Source organism: Setaria viridis, chromosome 9 (assembly GCF_005286985.2).
Source record: "Setaria viridis chromosome 9, Setaria_viridis_v4.0, whole genome shotgun sequence".
In the NCBI taxonomy this organism is placed as follows: Eukaryota; Viridiplantae; Streptophyta; class Magnoliopsida; order Poales; family Poaceae; genus Setaria; species Setaria viridis.
In genome coordinates this window covers 36564093-36586446 of record NC_048271.2, presented here as the reverse complement: position 1 = coordinate 36586446, position 22354 = coordinate 36564093, and the positions used below count along the sequence as shown (strand labels likewise).

Here is a 22354-nt window from a genome sequence, read left to right as displayed (position 1 = left end):
CGGAAGCCTTCTGCAGATCCTCCAGCTCCCCTTCCAGCCCTGCAAACACACGTTGGTTGTTCTAAAGATTACTCACAGCAGGCTCTAAGCAGCGCTCAGTTCCTTACGCGCATTGGCTTCATAGGCTAGCTTTTGTGATACTGCATATTCACGCTTGACCGTTGCGTCATGCTCTTGCTGAAGGCGTGTATCGGAGTCCTCGCACTCCTTGAGGTACCGATGGAGCCTCTGCTCCCTCATCCCGACATCTACATACCCAAATAGGTTACATAAATATCAAGAATACAAGGACAAAGCTGAGTAAACAGGTCAGCATAGCCTACCTCTCATGTGCAAAGTCAGAACATCCTTCTCCAAGTCCTTCAGCCGGAACTAGTCAGCGGCGTCCTCCTTAGCTCTCTTGAGCTCAGCCTCAAGGCACTCCGCCTTCAAGCGATATTGCTCAGCCTGCTAGGTCCCTTTCACCCTCTTCTGCCCGCGTGCTGCCAGACCCTGTTTACATTTTCACATTCAGAGTTCTGCAAGGAAACTAGGATTCAAATACAAGTTGGCTGATGAACTTACAATCACCTACTCGCCCGCATCCACAGCTAAGTCCATGTCAGAGAAGTCCTCAGCGTCAGACTCATCTTCATGGAATACACCAAAATTGGCATCCTCGGCGGACCTCTATGGCGGCAGGTCATCCATGGGCAGCTCCTCCTACTGAGGCTCGACTCTAGCCCCCTCATCAGCCGCCTTCTCAACCACGGGGTCGACCATGGCAACATCTGCAGCCCCGGAGCCGGCTTCATCACGTCGCGGCACTACGATAGGCATGACTTCTCTGGTGCGAGCCCCTTTATTAGATCCAGCTTCCAGAGGTGGTGATTGTTCCACAATGCGCCTGCTCATTGCCTCGGTCTAGGCTGAGCCAGCATCGTCGGCCAGCACGGCAGTCCTGCATCGCCAAGTGCAACAAGCAACTCAAACAACTCGGTCGGCAAACATAACTGCAACACAAACAGCATAAGCAGACGGCACTTATAGGGTGCTCTTCTTCTTCACTCGTTACTTGGGGCGCAATGGTGGTGGCGGTGCTGATATATCTTCGCTGGACCCGTCGCGAATCTTTGCCTTCAGTGCCTCCTTGACGTGCACCGCGTCGGCCGTGGTAGTCTCCTGAAGCTCTGACTTCTTCTTCGCGGCCGGGCTCGGCATGTTGGACTCCTCATCCGCGTCGCTAGCCGACTTGGTGGTGGAGGTTGTGGTCGGGACGGCCATCTCCTTCCTCTTCCCCTTCCCATTCTTGCCGGCCATCTTCCTCTTCGTCAAGCTCGGCTGCTGCGACTTGGCGGCGAGATGCTTGCGTATGGTTTGCCATGTTTGACGCCCAACCGGCTCAGAGCCTTGGGCCTCGCTGACCTCTTCTGTCACACCCTCGTCCGACCCAATGGAAGAGTCAGACTCCCACTGGAGGTCAGCGGGCGGCACGTTGGGCTCGTCGATCGGGCAGATCTTGGGATGCTGCAGCTCGACCCCTCTAGGAAGTGGTGCCGGGGAAAAGAATATAAATTCATCATCCTGGACAATCAACAAAGCACATGTCAGAAACAACTCAACATCAAAAACAGTTTGCAGAATCAATATCATTACAGGTCATACCAAGTTGGGTGGCGGATGCTTCAACGAATATGCCTTAGGGCAGTTCATGTTCCTGATCACGCCCCCGAAGAACTCGGACACCCGGTTCATGATCTCTTCTTTGGGCACCTTGCGTTGGACCTCCTAGGTCGGGTTCTCTAGCCCCGAGTATTCATACGTCGGGTGCACTCGGTGCTTGATTAGTTGCGTCAGCCTCTTGCTGAAATTGATACTTATGGCCCCGACTGTCAGTTTTCGTGATTTTAGGTTAGTGATCTTCACCAGCAGCTCATTTACTTGGACTTGCTCCTCTGAGGTCGGTTGATTCAACCACTCGGGCATAACCACTGGCCCGTACCCTGTACGCGGCAGCAACTTGGGCTGCTAATTGGCAATGGTGAACTACTCCTTGTGCCAACCCTTATTGGAGTCCTTCAACTTCAAATCAAAATATTCCTGCACCTTCTTTGGCCGTAGCAAAAATGCACAACCCCCGATTACTCATTCTTGTTTCCCCTTGGTGGCCACAATCTTCAATTGGTATAAATAACACCACAAATCAAAGTGTGGTGGGATTCCAAGATACGCCTCGCACAGATGGATGAACATTGCAATGTCTAAAATCAAGTTGGGATTGAGACGTACTAGCTCGATCTTGTAGTAGTGTAGAAGACCCTGGAAGAAGTCCCCATACAGGATCCCGAATCCACGCTCGAAGAACAGCGCGAAGACCACTGTCTCCGTCGTGTCCTCCAATGGGACATCTTGGCCAGCGATTGGCTTCCAATCCATTAGTGCTTGCGGCCTGGGAGGCCCCGGTCGACGAGGGCCTGGATGCGCTCCTAGGTCATCACGGACTTCATCCAGATGGTGGATGGCTCCGGGATGTTTGCCTGCACCATTTCTTCAAGCTCTAAACCTTGAGATTTGGATCTAATGCACGCTAGGGTTTTGGTGTGCATACGGCGGCGCGGTAGCTCGGGTGACGGTGGCGCGGCTGCGGTGGAATGCACGCGAGCTGCTTTGGGGCTTGCATCGGCGCGGCCTATGGTTCGCAAGGGTGGCGGCGAGGAGCTCGGTGGACTATGGCGGCGGTGCTGTGAGTGTTACGAATGGAAATGAAATGGCAATCTGACCCCTTGCGCTTTTGAGGGGTGTAACGACGTGAGCTACGGATGGAATTTGCAGGCTTCCATTATTGCGGCGCAATGCACCAGGCAGAATCTACGGGTTTTACGTTAGCGCGGCATGCGCGGGATGGAATCTGCGGGTTATCCATTATGATTTCAACAGCGTGCCTCTGCGGCTCCGCCATTCCTCATCCTTGGGGGATGGGCGCCTAATTCTGGTCGGCGTGCCTCCGCGGCTCCACCAGTCCTCGTCCTCGGGGGTTGAGTGCCTAATTCTGATTAGCGTGCCTCCACAGCTCCGCTAGTCCTCGTCCTCCCGGGGGCTGGGCGCCTATTTTTGGTTGACATGCCTCTGCAGCTCCGCCAGTCCTTGTCCTTGGGGGCTAGGCGCCTATTTCTGGTCGGCATGCCTCAACGGCTCCACAAGTCCTCGTCCTCGGGGGCTGGGCACCTATATCTAGCCGGTGTGCCTCCATGGCCCTATCAGTCCCTACATTTGGATGTACGGGCATATATATACTTGGCTGCAACCATATTTCCTAGAACAATTACTGGTGTTACGTATTACAAATACCTGTGCCAAATCTACGATAGTTGATATCCCAGGATACCGGCTAAGAAAGTACAATAGAAACAAAAGTTACACATAACACCTCTTCCCTAACGGTGTGCTCGACAAGGTGGTGGAGTTCACGATACAACCTCTTCACGAGGATTCTTCTAGCATCATCACTTCCTGACTTCATTGAAGAGACTGCGAAGGGAAGGAGCATCCTAATTTTTCTCACAAGCATTCTTTTAGCATCAAGCTTCTGGATGGATGCTACTCCTATCAAAGACTACAAGCTTCCAGCCTACGAGTGTTATTTTTTAGGCCATGGTTCTTGTAATGAACGGTGGTCTATTTATAGCAAGATGGTTAGTATACCGCCAAAGTGCTACAGTGGACACGTGAGGGTTCACGATAAGACTCTCCCGTAGATATGGCTCCACAGTGCTCACGTGATGCTTGGCCTGACTTCCGGAAGCGCCGGTAGGAATCTTGCAGTCGCTCAAGCGGCACAGTATTTGTGGATAGGCATCTTTGTTGTTTCTCTACCGTCGCACCAGTCCTAATCTTCAAAGAATTGGGCATGTACTTTTGGTCGGCGGGCCTTTGTGGCTGCGCCTATCTTGTGCTCGAGCACTAGGATCCACTTCAAAAATTACATTTTTTTCTCTTTCACCATTAGACCGATTATACTAATCGCTTCAATGCTCGGGTGCTACTCCGTAACCTTCGATTCGACCTGTTGGATGCCAGCATCCATCAACTCAGCACTCGACTTTGCTATGCATGTTGGCTCTGCGTTTGCTCGGATTTTCTTCTTTTTTTTAGCACTACGCAACCTCTCCGTCATCATGACGCCATCGCAGCTTCAGCCGACTTCATTCTCAAGCTTCGCTGTGATGACCTTGTTGATGCCAGATTTTGACACATATGGGATCGGCGTCAAGGGAGAAAGGATTGCCCGATATGGTGGATTAAAAGGTTGCGATTGGGAATCGGCCGATTGGCGCTACAAGTGTTTTGGCAGACGGAGTTGGTAGAGATCAACCGATTGGAAGGCTGGAGCGATTGGGCCAATATGGGCTTAAAGTGGGTCAGAGAGAGAAGATAGAGAAAGATTGGCCCGTGGGAGTACAACAACCAACTTCGATACGAGTTGTGTTTGTAAATATTCGTTTTCGTTTAAAATTAGAGATAAATCCTAGTCTGTTAGGAAATCGGTTGTAACAGGCTATAAATAGCCATCTTCAGAGATTTGTAAACAACACATCAATCAATACAACAATCTACTATTTCTCATACTTTACTTTCAAGTCGGCGACTTCGCCAATACTTTTCTTCTTTCACGAGTTCGTACAGGTTGGCAAGGCTGCATCGACACGATCTCCGGCCGATTCTGTAAGTTTCGTTTACCAAGTAATATCTAAGCTTTAACTTCAGGCGCATTGCTGTCATTTCATTTAGATTTATTCACAAGTTATCGATATTTACTAGAATTATAGGTTTTATCTATCGTTCTAGTTTTATCACCAGCTATCCAGCTTGAGATTTGAACTGTCGGCTCTGTTGCTGTTATTTTTATTCATCGTTATCGCATAGCCGATTAGATCTATTTCAAGTGTTGTTTTCGTAGCTTTGTCTAGTTTACTCTAGTAGTTTTCTACACAATCGCTGCGTGATTGTCGGCTGTATCATAGCCGATTATCTTTATATAGCAAATTGGCCGATTTGCTTATACGCTTTTCGAGATCGGAACCTTAGCCGATCGGAACCCCTGGAATTTGACACATTTTCTTCCTTGCCAATCAACAGGTCAGATTGGGTGGCACGCCGCGCGAACCGCACCAGGGCGATTACCCGAACAGGACCTAAGCAGATTCTCCCGGGTCGTATGTCCGACGCTGAGGGTCAATCAGCTGACTTTTAGCGCCAACACACTTTTGGCATGCTCGGTGGGACCACTTCAACATCCAACATGTCAAAAGCTGCCGAGATCTTCGAAGACAACGTCATCGAGGTAATGGAAGCAAATCTCACGGACAACCAGAACGAAGAGTTGGCAAAGCACATGGAACAATACAGGAAAACATGCTTGCAATTTTTCAATCATACCAGGAGCGGGGAGACCGTCAAGAAAGCTCCTTTTCCAGCTCCCCGCCAGATCACCATCGCTGAGGATTCGGCCAAGATGTCCGATATGATCCAATAGTCCGTCTATCAGGCTTTCATCGACCAATCCCCGGTAATGACCAACACGGTGTACAATGCCCTCATCAGCTCCCTGGCCAACAGGGTATCTCAAGGATATCAAGGGCCAGCGTATGCCCCTCCCATTGTAACCCCAGACAGGAGTTTACCGGGCACATCTCACTCAGCTCCTCAGCCGACACAACATGGAGGACACAACACTTCACTGCCTTCAATGAATCCAGGATACAACGGTGCACCATGCTTTCAATCACAGGCACCGCCTCAGCCTGCTCAGATTTCCTCCGTGCAATCATTGCCCTTAAACTCAGTGCCTTGGGGGGCACCAGCAATAGCGGCCGTTCTGGATCAATCGGCCGGTTATGGAGGCTCTCCGATCCAGGCACCATCCCAATCGGCTATTCGGCCAACGATCCTACAGTATCAGCCGACCACGTTAGAAATCGGCAGGGGGGCAGATGCTGCTGAAACACTCCGAAGTGCGGCACCAATGATGTTGTACGATGGGACAGCCGATTCGCTACGCCACCAAATGTCAACCGCTCAGCCGGTCACGTTACCGCAAAATCCGCCACACACTTTGACTCATCACCCGGTCATCCCGCCGCCGATCAACCAGCATGTGCCGATTCCCCAACTAGTTGTTCATTAGCAGCAAGTGGATTGGATAGCAAGGATAGCGGAGGTGATTCAAGATCAATTCGGTTTGAAGCCAAAGGTACAAACCTACACGTACAAAATGCCATACCCACCTGCCTACGATCTACTGTCGTTTCCCCATCGGTACAAAGTTCCCGACTTCACTAAGTTTTCGGGGCTGGATGACACCTCAACTGTGGAGCACCTAAACGGATTCATCATCCAATGCTGGGAGGCCGCTACACAAGATCCTCTACGGGTATGTCTGTTCTCATCGTCCCTGTCCAGGTCGGCCTTCCAATGGTTCACCATGCTACCGCCCAACTCCATCATTACTTGGGCCGACCTGGAGAAGCAGTTCCACAAATACTTCTACGCGGGAGTCCATGAGATGAAGCTCTCAAATTTGACCAGCCTCAGGCAGAGGAGTGACGAGCCAGTGACCAATTATGTACAAAGGTTCAGGGAGGTCAGAAACAAATGCTACACCCTAGTCCTGACCGACGCACAGCTGGCCGATATCACCTTCCAAGGCCTCCTACCACACATCAAGGAAAAGTATGCTTCCCAGGAGTTTGAGAGTCTGAGTCAGATCGTTCACCGATTGGTCGGTCAAGAAATACGCCCTTTTGATCAGCGAAGAAATTTTCAGAAGAAGGTGGCATACTTGGAGGGGTCTGAATCTGAGGAGGAAGCGGAAGTCGACCTAGCAGAATAGGTTAAGGGTAAGAAGCCGATATCGTGTCCTTTCGGGAAAAAAGAACCGAAGGCGTTCGGTTTTGACACGTCAAAGGCCGACAAAATTTTTGACCTACTTCTCCAAGAGAGGCAGATCAAACTCTCGCCTTATCATACGATCCCATTGGCCGAGCAGCTAAAAAAGATGAAATATTGCAAATAGCACAATGGCACATCCCACGACACAAACGAGTGCAAGATCTTCCGTCAACAGATACAATCGCACATCGAGCAAGGCAGGCTCAAGTTTGAGGTCCCGACAAAGCCAGCAAAGCCTATGAAGATTGATCATCACCCTTTCCCCCACTAACATGGTTGATACGGGGAGAAACGCGCTTCAAACCGAGGTGCTGACGTCAGACTCGGCTAAAAGGAGCGGCGTTGTGGACCCCAGAAATCAAGCTACGGTCAAAGATGTCACGGGGAAGAGACGAGTTGACGACGAGGGTGAAGGATCGGAAAGACCTCGTAGACCTATTACCTCCCAATTCTTGCTCAACAAATATCAGCGGCAGCAGGAAAGTTCGAGATATCGCGAAGAAGTAATGCGACGACATGAAGATCATTGGCGATGTCCTTTCTTCATCCACTGCTGGGAAAATAACCTCAGGTTGCCGTCGGCTAATAATTGCTCTGAGTGCAGCGGTCCATATCGCGATAATCGCCCGTTCAAGAGCTTGCTCCAGGGACAGAGGATCAGAGCCAATCAGCAAAAACTGGCGCGAGCAAAAGGATCGACGCCTTTCAGTGCGTCATCAGCTGGGGGGCAGAGTTGATCGGTATGATTAGCCAAGGGGCAAACTTGAGCAGTATGATCGGTCGGGGGGCAGATTTGACCAGCACAAGCAACCGGGGGCAGAGTCAGCACACACGATCGGCTAGAGGAGATGGCCGACGACAGGGTGTCAGATGAAAACCCCCTAGGACGGGAACCGGACTGGGAACGCGCCAGACCGCCGGCAAACCGGTGAACCTCAGGTGGTGCCCTGATGGATTGACCAAATCCCAAAAATGAAGAATCCAACGTCTGCGCCAATGGGAACAACAAGAAGATGAGCAGAGACAGATGGTGGATAAGAAGGATGACAGGTCTCGAGTCTAGCGCCCCAAAAGAAACAACAATGAAGAAGGTGACAATCAGGAATCAGCAGCTAACGTCAGCATGGTGTTCATCTTGCCAATGGAGTTCATGGCTCCCGCTGATCAGGATGACACGACGAGCATGGAGGAACAGATGGCGCAATTGGCTTTGGAGCCAATGACAGCCACTTTTGAGAAACCTGAGGATGCAAAACGGTTACACCTCAAGGCACTGTTCCTCAAAGGACATGTCAACAAGCTATTAGTAGATGGAGGCGCTGCAGTCAACATCATACCGTATGCCATGTTTCGAAAACTGGGTAAGAGCAACGAAGATCTGACCAAGACGGACATGATGCTCAAGGACTTCGAAGGCAACGTGTCTCCCACCCGCGGGGCGCTCTGCGTCGACCTCACCATCAGCAGTAAGACCCTCCCCACCACTTTCTTGGTCCTACAATATGTTGCTCACTCGCAATTGGATACACACGAATTGTTGCGTCCCATCTCCAATGCACCAATGCCTTGTACAATGGGTCGGTGACAACATCGAGATAGTCACCGCCAATTCTGCCTACAGTATTGCTGCGGCCGATATGCAGCAGTGGAGCTGCGAACACATCAAGTGCATATCCGGTAGGACTTGGGACACCGATTTCCTGAGAGTGTCCGATTTTGGCCTACAGCCGATCCGAGTAGTCGGCTCTGAAGATTCAGATTAAATGGATCAGTTCGTCCGAGAAGATGGGCAGCTGGGGCACGGGTTTACGTCGGCCGATTCATTGGAGATGATAGATTTAGGTGATGGCACCAAACCAAGGCCGACGTACAAAGATTTTTTTGCTTGGGAATACCATGAGATGCCTGGCCTAGACCGGTCCATTGTTGAACACCGGTTGCCTATAAAACCAGGATATCGGCCGTATCAGCAGCCCGCACGACAATGCAATCCTAAAATTCTACCTGATATAAAGGCTGAGATTACAAGACTGATTGAAGCAAAATTTATTCGGCAGTGCCGTTATGCCGAGTAGATCTCTAATATTGTACCCGTATACAATAAAAATGGAAAGCTGCGCGTATGCATTGACTTCAGGAACCTTAATCAGGCTACACCGATGGATGGGTATCCAATACCGACAGCTGATGTTTTGATAGATGCCGCCGCAGGACATAAAGTCATCAGTTTTATGGACGGTAATGCTGGGTACAATTAAATACTAATGGCTGAAGAAGATATTTCGAAAACGGCTTTCAGGTGTCCGGGCCACCTCGGTTTATTAGAGTGGGTAGTAATGACCTTTGGATTAAAGAACGCCAGCGCTACATATCAACGGTCTATGAATTACATCTTCCACAAGCTCATTGGCATCCTTGTGGAAATCTACATCGATGACGTCGTAGTCAAATCAAAAGGGCATCAAGAGCATCTGGCCGATCTGCAAGAAGTGTTGGAGTGCACGAGGAAGCATGGGTTGAAAATGAACCTGAACAAGTGTGCATTCGGCGTATCGGTCGGGCAATTCCTGGGATTCATGGTTCATGAGTGCGGGATAGAAGTCAACCGGAAAATCATAGCGGCCATCAATAAGGTCCTGGCCCCACAGAACAAAACTGAGATGCAGTCTCTAATCGGCAAAATCAACTTTATCAGAAGATTCATATCCAACTTGTCTGGGCGTATTCAATCCTTCATGCCGTTATTGAAGCTGAAGCCCGACCAGAAGTTCGCATGGGGAGAAGAACAGCGAAAAGCGCTGGAAGACATCAAGCAATATCTGATCTCGCCACCTGTATTAGTCCCGTCGCAAGCTGACAAGCCGTTCAGACTGTACTTATCGGCCGATGAACGTGTTGGAGGTATGCCCTAGAGGCAATCATAGAGATGGTGATATTCCATTTGTATCCATGATTTGTATATGTGTTCATTGAATATCCATTAAAGGCTACTTGAATTGATTTGCAATTATGTGAATTGTATGTGAAACTCTTTACTTGTATGGTTATTCTAAAGTTGTCCCTAGTCGGAGTTCATGTGAGGACACACATGAATATTAGACTAGCACATGTATTAGTTGATGACTATGTTTCACAAGTCATGGACATGGAGATGTTGAACTAATAATGTGGACACATGTGGAGACATGTGCTAGGACTGACCCAACACGAGAAGTAGTTCTCTCTTTAAACAACATATACGCTTTGTCCTTAGACCTGAGATTGTCGCATGTATTCAAGATGTGGATCGACCTACTTAGGGGCTATCAAACGCTACGCCGTAATAGGGTAGTTATAAAGGTAGCTTTCGGGTTTGTCAAGAAGCATGCTGTGAGACATGGTCAATCAAGATGGGATTTGCCCCTCTCTGATTGAGAGTGATATCTCTGCGCCCCTCGAGTGATCGGATCCGAAAATGCATGGCCATGCTACGTACGGTTAAGATTAACCTACAAAGGGATTCCGAATCACAGGATTGAGAAAGAGCGGTCGGCTTGAAGCTAGACCAAATATCGTGAGGCAAAGGGAATAGCATGTATATTATGTTGTGATGGTTCGTCTGATATGATCTTCGTGTGCGTATAGGAGTTGGCACGTCTTGTTAGAGGCCGCTACCGACTATTGGGCCGAGTAGGAGTACTCAGGCCATGTCTATACGTATCCGAACCCATAGGGTCACACACTTAAGGGGTTGGAAGCCCAATTCGGATGTGATCCGAGTTGGATTAGGTTTAGAAGTACTAATGGGCCTCGGACCCAGAGGCCCGTTAGGAACCTCTATAAATAGAGGGGTGGGGGTGCCCTAGGGTTTACACCTTTTGGCGAAAACACATCTACCGCGCCTCCCACGCCCTCGCCTGTTGCAACTCGCGGATCTAGCAGTACGGCTTGCGACGCTTCCTCCCTGCATGTGTGGATACCTTGGAGGTGTTGCGCCTGCAACACTTGGACGAGCCGCCGACGAGCCACGACGAGCCGCCGACGAGCCACGACGAGCCGATGACGAGCCGCGGCACGAGGGCGATCTTGCTGCACGTGGACGAGCTGCTGAGGAGCTGCTAGACGTTGACGTGATCGACTACGTACGACTACGTTGATCGACTACGTTGATCGTCTGCGCTGCATCGACGCAAATCTACATCTTCCGCACCAGTAGTGCGTCGAGTGGTAATCCCGTGATCCTTATACGACAGTTCTTCCTAGTTTTACGCGGTAGAAATTTTGATTTGTGCTAGTGTAGCCTACCTCGTATCCCAACAGAACGGGCTATCGGATCTGCGCTGGTGCAAGAGTTTGAAGGAAAAGAATGGGTAATATATTATGTTAGCAAAAGACTTCTGGATGCCGAGACAAGATATTCCCCGGTAGAGCGGCTATGCCTATGTCTTTATTTCTCATGCACCAAGCTCAGGCACTACCTATTATCGGCAGAATGCATAGTCGTATGCAAGGATGACGTAGTAAAATACATTCTATCACTACCGATTTTGAAAGGACGGATTGGGAAGTGGATCCTACCTTTGTCAGAGTTTGACCTAAGGTACGAATCGGCCAAAGCTATCAAGGGTCAAGTCATGGCCGATTTTGTGGCCCAGCACTGCGGATCGGAAGTCGCTGTCGTTGAGCCGGTTCCATGGACTCTGTACTTCGATGGTTCTTCATGTAGAGCTGGGGGGCAAGTTACGATTTCTCTCTGCCGATAGAAGCATCTGCAACCAATAATCAGGCGGAGTACCGAGCCGTCCTAAAGGGCATTCAATTATTGAGAGAGATCAAAGCCGACACTGTGGAAATTTTTGGGGATTCCATGCTCATCGTAGACCAGTTAACGGGAAGATCTGAATGTAAAGATGATGTCCTGAGGATTTACTATGAAGATTGCCTCCAACTTTTAAAGGAATTCAAGTCCGCGGTTATTGAGCATATTCCTAGAAACTATAATGAAGAGGCTACTAGGTTTGCCCAACATGCGTCCGAGTATCGGTCGATTCAAGGCGCCATGACTCTGGAACTCGCGGCCGATGATTGGTGAAAGGAGATCGCTGATTACTTGAAGGATCCGTCCAAGAAAGTGGATCGGCGAGTGAGTTTTCAAGCCACAAAGTATGTACTACTCGAAGATGATCAGTTTTACCGAACGATTGATGGAGTTCTGCTCAAATGCCTAGGGACGGAAGAAGAAAAGATCCTGATGGGAGAAATCCACGAAGGCGTGTGCGGAGCTCACCAATCGGCTCATAAAATAAAGTGGATGATTAGAAATAACGGGTATTATTGGCCGACGATACTCGAAGACTGCTTTAAATATTATAAAGGGTGTCAGGACTATCAGAAGTTTGGCAACATGCAACGTGCGCCAGCATCGGCTATGAATCCGATAATCAAGCCATGGCCATTCAGGGATTGGGGAATAGACCTCATCGGACAGATTTATCCTCCATCAAGCAAGGGACACAAGTTCATACTAGTAGCCACTGACTACTTTACCAAATGGGTGGAGGCAATTCCGTTAAAGGCCATAACATCAGCCGCCATGGTCGATTTTGTAAGAGACCACATTGTTTATCGGTTCGATATCCCTCAAACCATCACAACTGATCAAGGAACGATGTTCACTTCGGGAGAGTTCGAGGAGTTCACCGCCGATATGGGAATTAAGTTGTTGAATTCTTCTCCGTATTATGCTCAGGCCATCGGCCAAGCCGAATTGTCCAATAAAGGGATAATCAAGTTGATTAAGAGGAAGATAGAGGAACAACCTAAAAAGTGGCACTTATGTTTGACCGAGGCTTTATGGGCTTACAGGATGGCCTACCACGGGGCCACTAAAATATCTCCTTATCAATTGGTATATGGTCACGAGGCAGTGTTGCCTTGGGAATTAAGGACGGGGTAAACACGCACATCGCTTCAAGATCAGTTGACGGCCGATGACTATTCCCTCCTCATGAAAGGAGAGCTCGACGATTTGGCAGGTCAACGACTGAAGGCCCTAATCAGCATTGAGGAGAACAAGAAGAGGGTGGCCAGGTGGTACGACAAGAAGGTCAAGGTCAAGCAATTCTCCCAAGGAGATTTGGTATGGAAGTTGGTGTTGCCGATAGGATCTAAGGATCCCAAGTTCGGTAAATGATCGCCCACCTGGGAAGGGCCGTATAAAATCGGCCGATGCGCTCTGGGAAATGCATATATACTGGAAACGATCGAAGGAGAGGAGTTCACAAGGGCCTTGAACGGAAGATATCTGAAGAGGTACTATCCTAGTATATGGGTCGATGCATAACTAATGATGAAATGTATCAAGATGGCACGGCCAACTCCTATTAGATATTATAACCGATGCAAATATAACATCGCCTTAAGAACAAAACATTCGTCTGATCTGACCGATTTATTATTCGGTACAAACGATGGGGTACATGGCCGACACGGTACAAGTCGCCCTTAGAACGAAAAGTACCAACACATTTATTGACCACGCTTTTTCTTAATCTCCCTCTCGACCCGACCTAGTTCTATCAACAAGCGGATGCTCTTTTCCTCCAGGTCCTCCATCGCGGCGTTGACCTCGATTTGACGAGGAAGGGGGTGGCTCCTGTCGAGAGGTGGTCGAGATGTTCCCGCCGCAGTGTCCTCGAGGGCGATTGGGTGAGGGAGTGGATGACTCCTTTCAGTTGGTGGCCGCCTGGAGCAGCTGGCGTCGATGTGATCCCAGATCTTCTGGACTTCAGCAGGAACATGATCCTTGAGTTCTTCGCGATGGGCCCTAATCAGATCCTTGTCCACCTGCGACAGTGGTTCATCGGAATGCATGATCTCAATCGCCCGTTCCAGGTCAGGACTAAGGCATCTCGGCTGAAAAAAGTCAGCAAACAACTGCTCATAGACATATTGATCAAAATATTAGACAGGAGGATGGAGGATGGAGGAAGATTCCGTACCTGGTTGACGGAAAAGGAAGAGAAGGAAGAAGACGAAGAAGACATCTTGGTGAATAGTCTGACGGTATGAACTACTAGAGGAGAAGAGGATGAACGATGCGAATACCTCTGGAAACGATACGGGGCCTCATACTTATAGAAGGAAAAGGGGCGAGAGTTTGGTAAGACGCGTCCCATCGGAGTAAAAGGGGTAATAAATGAAAGGCCGCCATGAAGGACGGGTCAGGATTGGATCCGCACGTCAACGGCCAAAAGACATTAATGTTTTTACAGATTGGCTAGTACTTTTACAATTCATCCAAGGAGGGTATTAATAGCCGCAATCGCTCGCTGCCTAACTTGATCGGTCGAGTCTAAAGTTCGCTGGTCGTCGTCGGCCGACCCAGGGACTTATGGCATGTGGCGATGAAGCTTGATTGCTTCGTGGGCCAGGCTCTGTCTCTCTTGCTTCAATTCGGTGATGACAGAGGGGAGGTCTTGGAGTTTTTTCTCTTCAACGGCTATGGCGTTAGTCACCTACTCCATTTCCTTGGCGAGCTCTGCCCCTCGACGTTTAAGGCGATCTATAGCACCAACAATATCCGGATGGGAGCTTTCAAGGAAATTGATTCGATGATGTACTTCTTGAGCCCGATGCTTATAAGAGTCCTCCTCTTCGTGAGCTTTCGCTAACTTGGCACGATCGGCCATGTGGCGTAAAGCCCTGACCACCAGAATCCGCATTGACTCGATGTCTGCGGCGGGTGCCAGAGCTTCTTCTGCCTCCTTGGGAACTCAGCCTCTGATATCGCTAAAGAGCTGCCAAATCGGCGAGGCGTCCTCCACTAATCAGCCGATATCATCTTGAAGGAGGGTCCGTATGCTCTCAAGCTTGGCACGGACGTCGTCGGGGATTGGGCTTAGTATGACTTGACGTGAAGCAACCTCCTCATCATCAGAAAGTGCGACCGCGAAGGAGAAAAGACTGTTGTTGGGAGTATCTTGTTCCTGCGAAAGAGTTAAAAATAATAAATACAGATTAGCCGACGGCAATGGGAAATCGGCCGATTTGGGTGATAAGTCTCTTACCTTTTTGAGGCGGATTTCTTCTGCTTGCGCCGACGGGAGTGCTGCCCTTGGTTCGGGAACTTGTGCAACCGGTTAATCAGAGGAGGAAGATTCGATGATTATTGGTGCCCTGCTTGGACCGGCCTCCTGGAAAGGTATGAGGAGCAAATTCTTATGAGTATAATACAGATAATTAAGTCTGATGAATATGTGATGATTGCTATACCTCCGTGGGTCGCCCGGTCGATGGCTGTTGGAAAGGTACGATAGATGTGCCAAGGGTAGCCTACATCAGAATCGGTCAAGTTTTTGATTTAGTATAAAAATTGAAATAAAGGTTCTCTACCTCGATGGGAGGAATTACTGGCGCTTCGATTTCTGCTTGGGGTGTGGCCGATTGCTGTAGGGACTGCATTGGGGTAGTTTGCGCGGCCTGATAGAAAGAAGGAGTTAATATCGACAGAATACTTAGAAGGATGTGAAATGCGAAGTTACCTGAACAGCTTCTATTAGCAGTGATGCAGCAGCCGCTCCAGCTTCTGTAGCAGCTTGGGGGTCAACTTCTTCAATGACTGGAAGAATCGGCGCAGCCAAAGATTTAGCTGATGCCGCCGCTGACTGATCGGCCGATTCCATGCGGGCGTGCGCTCGGCGGCTCGTCTTCTTTGAAGTCTTCTTCGGCGTCTGTTTCGATCGGCCGGTGGTGATGTCATCAATAGTTGGGGCATGATAGTCGATGAGTGGGAATACTGTATATGGGTAGCGATTCTCTATCAGCCTGCCACTCCGACTGCGCGTTGGAGGAAGTCGACTCTTGGACTCCAAAACAAAATAAGAGTTAGCGGCAAAACTTGTGATATAAAAGAAAATGATCAGCTGAGGAAAAAGCAGTACCGCTGCATTCGGATCGATGTTGTCAGGGTCCAGATTGTTGCAGTATATCGCAGGAGATGCACAAAAGAGATGTTGTTTCCATTCTGCCCACCATAATTTGAATTGTTGAACAGCAAAAGGAGCTACTATCCAGTTGCTCAAGTCGATGGTGCAGGAATCGGGCACTCGGTCGCACAGCCGATTGTAGTCAAGACGCTTGGTGAGCTCATCCCGAAATTTCGCACGACCGGCAAAGAAGACTTGAATCGGCAGCTGACCTAGGCTGAACTGCTGTGTCGCAACTGATGGATTGTAAAACTCATAAGTGGGGGCATCCTTCCCGGAGAAGAAGTTCGCTGGTAAAATCCCTGGCTTGATCAAGGCATCCGTGAGATCGTTGTCGAAAGTGTTGGACATTGAGTCATAACAGAACGGAAGCTCAAAAAGTGGTTCTATCCCCGGATACGGGTACCAGCTAGTGGTTTCTTTACTAAAGCCGATATAAAAACATCTGAAGTATTCGGCTACTTTGGTGGCGGTGAGCTGGCAACCAGGGAAGACTGATGCTGCTTCGCCGAAGGAGGTGCATCGGCGCCGTACGGTGGGGTTTTCCTCTGACTCAATATTGGGGAACGTCATGATCTCTATCCGCTGCTGTGAGATCTTGCTCATATACAAATTAAGCCAGAGGGTGATGAACCACCAAGGGCCACCGGGGTTACCAATCGGCTCCCCCTTTGACAGCTTGACGCCGATTTGGTGCATCATGTGGTAGGCCGATCCCATTAGGTGTTTTCCCAAGGGGACACTTGCTCCTCTTGACAGAGCTTCGGCCAGGGCTTGTGTGTTGGAAGACGGACCGACTGCCCTACCACAGAAAAGATGTTTCTCTAGCCACATCATCAAGATGGCCGTGTATTCTCTATCTTGAATTGTCCCGGTCCTCTTGTTCATGTTGATGAACCCCTTCCACCCACCGATTCCTTTTGTTTCCAGCCAATGGGTCGGCTTGACTAGATAATTGAAAGGAGTATCGGGGGAAGAGATGTCAAGGCCGGTCAACATCACAACATCGGCCAGAGTTGGGGTCATGGGTCCGTGCCCGAAAAGGAATGTGTTGAGAGCGTCAGACCAGAAGTAGGAGGCTGCTATCACCAAGGGTTCATTTCTCTCCATCTGGGACAAGGAAAGGTTGATGCACTGGCCGATTTTCTTTTTGTCCCATTGAACTCTCTTGGAGTTGGCCATTCTTTGGTACCACTCTTTCCAGCCGGGGGTTTCATTCGACCAAGATCTAAAGGTGCCCGACCACTGGTCAAAAACATGGGTGATTGTTTAAACGGAATCCTCTGGGTCTCTAAATTAATCATATCGGTTGGGTCTGGGTTCCCCATAGGTCCTAAACATATGATACCAGGAGCTTCGGAAAGGTGAATAGTAATTTGGTGTATGACTGCCTAAAAAAGGTAAAAAGAGAAGAACTAAGAACGGATCTAAAAAGACGCGTGGATGGTAAAAGTAAAAAGGAAAAAGTTCCGGATGATTACCTCTGGAATGAAACTCATAGTTGCCGACGGGGCTGCTGGTGGAGCTGCCGCCACTGATGAAGCCGCCGGTGGAGCCTCTGTCACCGATGGAGCTGCTGCCGCCGCTAATGGAGCTACCGGCGGAGCCTCCGTTGCTGGTGGAGTTGCTGATGGTGCCGCCATTGGTAGATGAAGCGGAATGCAGATGAAAGGGGGATCGCCGGAGAATGCGGTTGGAAGCCAAAAGGGTGCCGGAAGAAGATGGAAACTAATGCGTCGAGAAGGAAGTTACTAGCTTGTGAAGAAGAAGTGCAGGGCATGCCAGTATTTAAAGACGGTCCGAGAGGGGTAAAGGCGGGATTATTACCGTGCTGTCTACACGAATTTCGGGGGAGCGGTTGTCTCAGGCGCTCGTTTCGAAAAGATTGCAATCATCAGGTAGGAGACCGCGAAACGGAAGGAGATTTTTGCTGTGTTTCTTTGGGAGGAAAAGTTTCAAAAGGAAATATTCGTTAGGAAAGATTGGCCCGTGGGAGTACAACAACCAACTCCAATACAAGTTGTGTTTGTAAATATTTGTTTTCGTTTAAAATTAGAGATAGATCCTAGTCGGTTAGGAAATCGGTTGTAACAGACTATAAATAGCCATCTTCAGAGACTTGTAAACAACACATCAATCAATACAACAATCTACTATTTCCTCGTACTTTACTTTCAAGTCGGCAACTTCACCAATACTTTTCTTCTTTCACGAGTTCGTACGGGTTGGCAGAACTGCATCGACACGATCTCCGGCCGATTCTGTAAGTTCCGTTTACCAAGTAATATCTAAGCTTTAACTTCGGGCACATCATTGTCGTTTCGTTTAGATTTATTCACAAGTTATCGATATTTACTAGAATTATAGGATTTATCTATCATTCTAGTTTTATCACCAGCTATCCAGCTTGAGATTTGAACTGTCGGCTCTGTTGCTGTTATTTTTTATTCATCGTTATCGCATAGCCGATTAGATCTATTTCAAGTGTTTTCGTAGCTTTGTCTAGTTTACTCTAGTAGTTTTCTACACAATCGCTGCGTGATTGTCGGCTGTATCATAGTCGATTATCTTTATATAGCAAATCGGCCGATTCGCTGATACGCTTTTCGAGATCGGAACCTTAGCCAATCGGAACCCCTAGAATTTGACACATTTTCTTCCTTGCCAATCAACAGGTCAGATTGGGTGGCACGCCGCGCGAACCGCACCAGGGCGATTACCCGAACAGGAGCTAAGCAGATTCTCCCGGGTCGTGTGTCCGACGCTAAGGGTCAATCGGCTGACTTTTAGCACCAACAGACCTCAAGTTCCTGTTCGCCTACACATCGCTCGGGGGCTTAAGGGACATGGGTATCTCATGGATCCCTACCGACCAGGATACTGGCCGGACTTGAAAAGTGGGCCCGCCCGACCAGGGCGTGTGGGCCGAGGACATGAAGATACTTGGAGTACACGTCAAGGCAACAAGATAGTTCAAAACAGCCCGGATATTGCGGGATACGTATTGTTCTTGGACTCAGATCACCTTCCATGTAACGACCGAATAGATTAGATTCAAACCGACTTGTAACCCTAGGTCGTCAGCCTATATAAGGCGGTCAAGGAAGCCTACCGACAGCAACCCAGCAAACCCAACAAACCCCATCATCTGAACCATTCAGCAATACAATCCACCAGCATATAGGACGTAGGGTATTACTCTCTGGAGGTCCGAACCTATCTAAAACCTCTTGTGTCCCTTGTGTTCTTGCGATCACCTTCGAGTTCTTAGTTTCACAATCGCCCTCACCTACAAATCAACTACTCGAGTAACCTCTTGGTGGACTGCCGAACTTATAAATCCGACAACACCTGATTGACAGTTACCTCTATTTTCGGAAGAGATAAGATTACTGTTGAGAGATGGACATGTTGACCAAAGGTTGATCCTTATACCCACAAAACTAGTCGGATAACGACTCGAGGCTGTGTGCCACGTGCCCATCAGCACAAGAATTTTTTCTCTAGGTTTAAAATGATGCAAATTACAGATTGACCCTCGGCCTGATTCTTCGATTCAACCTAAGACTCGGGGGCTACTCCATATGGAGTGCGACTTTCGTCGCACTTCCATGTAAAATTTAGTGATGAAGGATTCAAGATTAAGTTAAATGAGGCTTGAGCACATTCTATCTGCATAGTAGTGCTCGAGTACATTTGAAGACTCAACCCGATGAAGTGCTCAAAGGACACCAAAACTAGTCGGTGAAGCTTATAAAAGTATTAGGAACTGCTGCATTTGACTAAAAAGTACTCAGAGGCTTGTCGTACATACATCTATGGGCCCACCAGAAGGTTTGGACAATCCAGGACTAGGAGACGTATTTGACATGGAGGCTACGATGCAGGACTCGTCGAGGATTAGGAAAAGTATTCGTAGCAATTAGAGTAGGACTCGTCTAATCGAATCCGACTAGTATTCTTATAAAAACAACCGACCTGTAACCCTACCCCAGCAATATAAGGAGAAGCAAGGACCCCCTCCAAAGTAATTTAATCCAACCAACACACAGGATGTAGAGTATTACGCAATTCAGCGACCCGAACCTATCTAAATTATATGCTTGTGTTCACCTTCGAGTTCTTGATCTCGACGAACCCCACGAACCAAACACTACCTCGGGAATCCCCTACCTCAGGTTCCCCCCTCGATAGGTTGTTAGATCTAAACACCAACAGATAGTTTCTTACCAGAGTCATGGTGGAATTTAAGCGAGGGAAAAACAAAGTTTTGGGCATTCATTCTAACCCACTGTATGAATGAAATACAGGCACTAAGAGGACACATTTTGGTTAAAATAAACTACTAATCTGACGAAAATAATATTGGTGCGGCTAACTTACGGCCGGCCGTATTTTAGGGGGTGTTTGGGAGGAGGGGGTTAAATTTTAGCCCCCATCACATCGAATGTTTGGACACTAATTAGGAGTATTAAACCTAGACTAATTACAAAACTAATTACACAACCCCTATGCTAAATCGCGAGACGAATCTATTAAGCCTAATTAGTCCATGATTTGACAATGTGGTGCTACAGTAACCATTCACTAATGATGGATTAATTAGGCTTAATAGATTCGTCTCGCGATTTAGCCTAGGAGTTTTGCAATTAGTTTTGTAATTAGGTTATGTTTAGTCCTCCTAATTAGTATCCGAACATCCGATGTAACAGGACTAAAGTTTAGCTCCCTCCTCCCAAACACCCCCTTAGTCCCGTCGGACGGCCTTTCCAATTTAGGCATCCCGTGGTCCCCTGCTTTCCATTTTAGGCAACCTTGATCCCTGTCGCGGCTGGGCAGACCCGCGCGCGCGAATCTGATCCGGACGCCGCGCGCGCCCTTCGCAGGGCCCACCACTTTCCCCGCGACGCCACCACCAAACCTTCCCCCAACAAAAGCAGATACAGGAAAAAAGCAAAACAGATTGGATCCGCACGCCGGCGCCGAGCAAGACGGCGGCGGCGACCAAAAAAGGGGGATCGGAATTACCGAAAAGAAAACGGCAAATCAGGGACCTGCTGGAAAAAAAAAAGCAAAACAGCAACATCCCAGGTATGTACACAGATCCATGGTGTTTTTGCAAAGAAAATTTTGGGGGATACACAGATCCATGAAACATGCTGAAAAAAAAGGTGACTCAGAGATTTGCCTAGAGAGGACATGATGTTCCCCATCGCTTGATCTGTACTAGCTTCAAGACTATACATAATAGAAACTGATTTCGTTGCCTACAAATTCACTTGATCTGCTTCCTGCTTTACAAAAGTTGTCTGGCTCCAACATCCTATACTAGCTTCATGACTTCACAGAATCAACTGATTTCATTGCCTAGTTATTCACTTGATCTGCTACCTGCTTCACACATTATTTGGCTCCAACATCCTGTACTTCATGGGGCCTCTCTGTTGCTGTCAAGGTGACAAGATGTACCTGAACAAAAAAAGAAATAAAAAAGCATAATTAGATGGCATCATTAAGCTTAAAATTACTTAAATATATGTGTTGTTATGCATAGATACAAAGCCATGTTGCGTTCTGTGTGTTACATGGTTGCTTTTTGTGAAATTGCATTTTGATGTTTACTGTTGCTTCACAAAAATAACTGGTCCTCGTGTGCAGGATCTTGATTGGGTGTTAAGATTTGTATGCATGGATTTGAACAAGTTACCCCCAGAATTTGATTTTGACTTCCTGGATGTTGAAAGTGCAAATCCATCTTATTGCACTCAGTTAATCTTAGATCCTGCTGGATTGGGTGGAAGTCAGCACCTTGGAAGGCAACGGGCTCAGGGTGATGTTGGCGTGACACCAGTTGCTTTTGCCAACGTTGACCGTGTTGATGTTGACAATCAAGTTGCAGTCCTTGATATGGTCAAGCTTGATGGCATGCTTACAGCGCGCATGCTGCTATAATTTCAGTGAGTTGTTTGTGATGACATACCTATGCCAAGCTTAATTTCCTCTTCCAGTCTGTATCGTTCTCAGCGTAAGTAAACCATTTATACGTTAGCAACTTCCGGATGTTAGGAATGTCCACCTCTTGAAAATTATATATTGTACGCCCATCCCAGTGCTCAGCGTGCAACAGCATATGAAATCCACAATCATGGCTGCAACAAAAATTCAGTGAGCAAAAAAAAAAGAAAAACATGACTAGACAAATTATCGAGAAGTACTTGTTAGATACCAAGAAGAAAATGTGACTAGCTATACACTGGACATGCATGCTGTTAGGAGTAATCCTGTGCGTGCTGTCCAGGTTCTGAGTGTCTAGGTGCAGAGCCTGTCCAGCTTCAGAGTGTCTACGTGCAGAGCCTATTTACTTAGCAGATTTCCAGCTGCTAGTTAGTGAGAATAATAAGCCAATCAAGGTAGTGATGGCTGTAGTTATTAGCTTTCAATTACAGGCCCTATTGTAGCTC

At 48.3% G+C, this 22354-nt stretch overlaps 1 long non-coding RNA gene across 1 annotated transcript; it reads left to right on the top strand.

Moving 5' to 3' along the window:
- Nucleotides 1-20657: 20657 nt before the first annotated feature.
- Nucleotides 20658-22002, top strand: LOC117836744 (uncharacterized). The gene is made up of 2 exons (XR_004636148.2): nt 20658-20984; nt 21552-22002. It is a non-coding gene; the product is annotated as an uncharacterized lncRNA (long non-coding RNA).
- The last annotated feature ends 352 nt before the right edge of the window (nt 22003-22354 follow it).